This window comes from Eumetopias jubatus, unplaced genomic scaffold (genome assembly GCF_037043125.1).
Source record: "Eumetopias jubatus isolate StellerSeaLion01/CBP00866 unplaced genomic scaffold, mEumJub1_p1.0 scaffold_14, whole genome shotgun sequence".
Taxonomy (NCBI): domain Eukaryota; kingdom Metazoa; phylum Chordata; class Mammalia; order Carnivora; family Otariidae; genus Eumetopias; species Eumetopias jubatus.
The window spans coordinates 69,296,836-69,302,949 of record NW_028274820.1 but is presented as its reverse complement, the minus strand read 5'-3'; the positions used below and the strand labels follow the sequence as shown (position 1 = coordinate 69,302,949).

Below are 6,114 nucleotides of genomic sequence, written 5' to 3'. Positions count from 1 at the left end.
CACCATAAACTCCTAAAGTCTGAGGGATGTAAATGTCACATTTATTCAACATTTATTGCTGGTTCAGCAGTATTCTTAAGAAAATTTTTTTTTTAATTTTGGGATAGGCATTTATTGTGAATAAAAAAAATTTCCTTCAACAACAGATACTGCATGTGGGGAGCCAGGACTCATGCCTGATGACTCATCTTTCAATTCTCAAATATATGCAGCTATTTGGACCCTGGTAAGAACTGTTCACAGCCCCCCAGACACACTCTGCAGCTTTCCTCCATCTGCAGATAAGTTAGCGCCCAAAGTACCAGTCTGCCTGGGATGTGCATATTTCTTCTGGCTTCTAGAGCTAAAGGCAGAGTTCCTCTTCCTGCCTGACCGAGGGTGTTGCGTGTCCCCTCAGCCCGCTGAATAGCAGGCGCAACTACTGCTACAGGGTCACCACACCTGGCAGGCCTGGATCACCTTCTTCAAGGCCTTCAGCCCCTCCATGCTCCTGTCCTTCATGGCCATGGCCAGGAGGACCGCTCTGTTTCAGCTTCCTGAGACACAAACGTCACCAGGTTCTTTACTAAGACATGGATGAGCGGTTCGTCCTGCCCAAGAAGGACTTCCGTGGTGAGCACAGGCTTGCTGATGTCACTAGCCACGGTGCTGGGCTCCAGGGAGACCAGGGTACCCATCTTCCCAAACTGGGTCACCACCGCCAGGATGTGACTGCTGAAGTCTATGCAGACCACCTGCATGGGGACCCCACACACCACTTCCGTCTTCTGTTTTCGTATCAGCAAGGGTTTGCCTTCCATGGATGGGTCTCTTCAATGGCACGCCCCACACCCGGAAGTCAAGAATTTTTTCTTAATGCTATCTTAGTTTCCTTACAAATACTGAGAATAAAAGCAAGCTTGGCAAATGCTTTTTATGTCCTACCCTTAAGAAATAATCTGATGGATTTATTCTTACTACAATTCAGGAGTAAACTGAAGAGAAAACACCATAAGCATGTCACTACATACATGTACACATGCAAACACACACACACATACACTTTATTCTCTAACACTACCTTATTTTTTCTTTTTTTTAAAGTGGGTACCATTTTTTTGTTCCTGACTTCCCAAAGGAATATTTTTAGAACATGTTTTCTTTTTCTATGTATTTTATTATCCTGTGTGCATATACATGAAACTTAAGTAACATTTTTTTTCAAAACAATTAATATAAGAAGCATTTAGAAAGATAATATGAGAAATTTTATATATAAACATATGAACTGATAACAGTTCTCTAAAACTTATGTTTCCAAATATTTTTTCATACTGTCTCACTAAAAGCATGTTTAAAAATATACATGATTCAAAAAAATAAAAATATACATGACTCAGAACAGGTGATTTCCAATTTTTCCGAAAATCCAAAGTTCACATGATAGTTAAAAAGTTTTCTACCTTATCCATTTAATCATTTCAGTTCTACTCTTGAGAAACCCACTGCGTAATTTTATGTGATATAAAGTTAACATTTATGGTAAGATTCAGTGAAGCTATATTAAAGGTAAGTCCACCTTCAGAATCAGAGGTACCTTATTTCCATCATCCATTATGTGGATGATGGTCTTCTTTCTCCCCATAAAATGTATGCTACATCTTCATTCACCATAAAAATACATTAAAAACTCATAATTATGGCAGTAATGATGCCTTTTAAATAGTGCTAAAAAGTTTAAAAGTATAAAACCTCTCAAAAGACTTATATAATATGCAAAATAAATTATTATGCCACTTCATTTAGTGAATATTAAGCAAGCTTCCTTAGCTCCTTGTGCCATCAGTTTATTTCACTCAGCTGAATAGTCTAATAATATTTTCATTAAATATTTATATGAACAATCAAACACTGCAAAAGAAAAGCATATCCCTTGACATTCAAGATGGTTTCCAGGCTGGTATCAGCAGTTTGTTATGTTGGTAGGGCTCATTTGCTATGGCTTAGAATGATGTTTTTCCATTAGCTTTGAGTATCTTACGTCTGACCTTAGAATGAAGGCTATTCATCATGTCTTCTAATTTCTAAATTTTATTTCTTCATTGAGAAAGTACTGATGATAGAAAATTAAGTGTATTTAAAAGCTGGGGTCATGTTATACTAATTCAGCCAAGGAAATTGATTAACGCAGATCTTAAGGCAATAGAAAATATACTCTTTGGGGGCGCCTGGGTGGCTCAGTCATTAAGCGTCTGCCTTTGGCTCAGGTCATGATCCCAGGGTCCTGGGATCGAGCCCAACATCGGGCTCCCTGCTCCACAGGAAGCCTGCATCTCCCTCTCCCGCTCCCCCTGCTTGTGTTCCCTCTCTCACTGTGTCTCTCTCTGTCAAATAAATAAATAAAATCTTTAAAATATATATATATATATATATGTATATATATATATATATATATATATATATATATATACATACTCTTTGGTTTTACATGTTTAATACCATCCTGTTTGTACAACTTATATATCCATTAAGTAAAGGTTAATCTAGTATCTGACTTCCAATTTATATATGATTTTTTGATTTATGAATGCATGTTAGCATGGTGACTATTGTAATATTTAACTTGAAATCCTCCAAATGTCATCATATGCTAACCCTACATTTCTCTTCCTGCAATATTTGTCTCACTTTCATAGATACTATTTGAGATTACTGGAAGTTAATATCAAAATGATCCTGTATATGATTTAGAATATAAATCCAGAAACTATATCCAAATAACACAAAACTTTTGGGGTGGCCATTTTGAGTACTTAAAAAGTTATAAGTAAACCTTAAAGAGGTAATAAATAATTATTAGCTTTGTTATAAATTTCTATAAAATGTGGTGTTAGAACTCTGTACCCACAAACTTGGATGTACACAAAAAATTTTAATTTATTTTATTTAAATCAAATTAAATATGACTTACTTTCATCCTTTGGGGTTAAAGAAAAACTTAATCTTGATCATTACTAGGGCTGATGTGGCTCAGGGCCATGTGAAGGCCCCAGCTGTCTTTCATAACTTCAGGCTTCACTATTCTCTGTTTGCTAATTTGGAGCATTGTCCAAACCTGCATAGTCCCTGTGGTCTGACTGTTTTGCTCCTTCCATGATATATTTGGGTATAGGGAACTTTGATGAGGATAGAAACCCTGGTGTCTAGCATCAAGCCTTTTAGTCACAGTAAATAGGCAAATCTCCCAAACTCTCCAGGGTATTACAAGGGCCAGAATCATTATCCCTACTTGTTCTGGAAACCACAAACCTTAGACCAAGCCCTATTGTTGAAAAACCTCTTCCCTATCAGAATGTTTCCAATTTCCCACCCCATAGTCACTAGTTCATCATGTTCTATATAATTCTTGAGAACACAGTACAATGTTCTCAATAACTTGTATGTTTTTTTGGGGGGGGCTGTTTCGTTTTTTGGGTTTTTTTTTTCTTCTTAAAGATTTTATTTATTTACTTGAGAGACAGACAGCATAAGCAGAGGGAGGAGCAGAGGTGGAGGGAGAGGGATAAGCAGACTCTGCACTGAGCATGGAGCCCAATGCAGGGCTCGATCCCCGGACCCTGAGATCATGACTTGAGCCAAAACCAAGAGTCAGACGCTTAACCAACTGAGTCACCCAGGCATCCCTTTTGGTATTTTTGACTGAAACAAAAAAGATCTAAAACTGCAGCTTCTGGAAGAACCATTTATGCTTTTATAATAGCTTGAATGACCATATAATTTGTCATTCAAACCAGAACATTTTGAGAAAGGATTAATAATCACGGCAAGGCAAGGCAACAGATACAGCTAGTTCTCTTAGATTAGGCTCCCTGGAAGAAACTCTGATTTGTATTAAAGTGATTTTTTAAGATATATTACCAAGAAAACCTGGTAAATGAGTGGGGAGGTAGAACCGTGATAGGAAAGAAGCCAAGCAAGAATGCCACATCCGGTGAAGTCCCACAGAAGTTGGGGCAGGGTGGGGGCGTGGGTACCAGATCACATACAAGACATCCAATTACATTGGATTTCACGTTGAACAAAATTAATTTTTTGGTGTATGTATGCTCAGAATATTGCATGGCGCATACTTAAATTAAAAACAAGTTCTTCCTGGGCATCCTGTATTTTTATTTGCTATACTTGGCAACCCTACCTAAGAGGTCTCTGGAGAAAGAAAAAGTATGGGTCACACTTAAGAGAGCCAGGGGACAAGGGAGCTAGAATATTTAAACCTTTGTACCCATGAGTCATTAAGTGAAGTTCTAGGTGATTATAAATTCCCAGGTACTTCCAGCTCTCTGTGTGCTGCCAAAGTGGGTCACAGGAGTCTGAGAGTAGCCTTCCCACAAAAAGACCCAAGTGCTCACTACTGGTACAGAAGCCACACTTCCATGAAACAATTCTGAGTGGGTATATAGGCAGAGCCCTGACACCATCTGCTGCCCTCATATTAACCCAGGAAAACGGATACATGCAGTCATCCTAACATAGCTAGAAATCTATACTTACAGCTTGAAAGAGCTCCTAAAACACAAAGGAACACTTTTTTGGAATTGAAGGGTAAGGGGTTCTTCCAGAACACTCGAAAAAATAGCATAACCTCCCACATACTCACAGATTTACATCTCAATAAATTACCTTGCCACAAGATTAATCAGGACATACACCCTCCATTTTCCAGATATGGAAATCAATTTATTTCCTGAAGACTATTTTAACTTGACAGAAATCAAAAGGTCATGAAATGAAGCTTCTTGCTTTATTTTCACACAAATTTAGCCATTTGTGATATATTAGTATCCCCTAAATGGAGCTAACATGCACATTATTTACACTCGACCTGAAGATTTACTGGAACTTCATGTGGTACAAAATGCAATGCCATCCCCCAATTAAAAGTGGAAAAACTCAGAATATAAGACATAACTTGGAAAAAGCTTCCACTTCCTTTTAGGTTCTTCTGGTAATTTCATATCATAAACTTAATGTATAGGCATCCTAGGTAATTAGGATGCTAACTACTATTGGAGCTTTCTTCTTAGCCAAAGGACTTGTACAGTTAAATTATTCTAAAAGTTAACTACAGTCTTCTGACTCCTTGGGGTGAGTCGGAAAGTCGCATAATGAAAACGTGCCTTGAGGTTAAACAAGGCCTTCTCCTGTAATATATACCGCCTAATTATTCAAGATAGAAACATTACTGTTTCACATAGACAATTCATAGTTTCTATTCTACCACTGGACTTGGCTTTTAATCACCTCATTGAATCTGTTACTACATGCATGTAAGTATGAATGTAGTAGATAATGGTACATGAAACAGTTAAATGGTTAAGAGGTAATTAGGATGACTAACCTAGAGACAGTGCGTAATAGTACTACATAGCCCATCACGACGTAATTTAGGAAAATAACAAAAGTCACTTTAAGTCCAGAGCCCTAATTGGGAGGAATATATACTTTCCAGCAAGCCATATTGTATAGATACTCCTCTCTTCAGAGCCACGGGACCAAAGGTATACAATGCAGGGTATTGAATCCTTCTGTATAGAGAAATACGGAACAAGTTGTTCCTTAAGCAGAAAAAAACCATGGTCCCTCCTAATTTGATTACATCCATGTTCCTTTAGTTAGCCTCCAAGGTCCACCTTTACCTGGCTCCTGCCTCCTTCCTAACCTCACCTCCTACTTGTCCCCTTTTTAGCACATACTATTATAGACACACGCAAAATTAACACTGTATCTTCCCTTCTTCTTGCTATATCAGCTCCATCTCACTGGAATGTGGTCACTAAATCCCTTCCTCTCTTTCCTTAGCTAATAGCTACTTATCCTTTAATATTCTAATCAGGGAACACACTCCAGGAAGCCTTCTCTGTTCTTTCATAGACTTGGTTAGGTATTTGACTAAGTCTCCCATAAAGTACAGTATATGTATTATCTCCACGACTTGATGCATTGGTATACTTTACCTACTTATTTATCCCATGAGAGGAAATTTTTTAGAGGAGTAGGTGAGACCTAACTTCTTTACTTTCTCTAAATTTAGCAGAACATCTAGAACACATAGGAGGGTTTCAATAATAGTCTGCT

General features: G+C 37.8%; 1 pseudogene; it reads right to left on the bottom strand.

The window, feature by feature from the left end:
• Positions 1-432: 432 nt before the first annotated feature.
• Positions 433-800, bottom strand: LOC114210609 (proteasome assembly chaperone 3 pseudogene; annotated as a pseudogene).
• Positions 801-6,114: the final 5,314 nt, after the last annotated feature.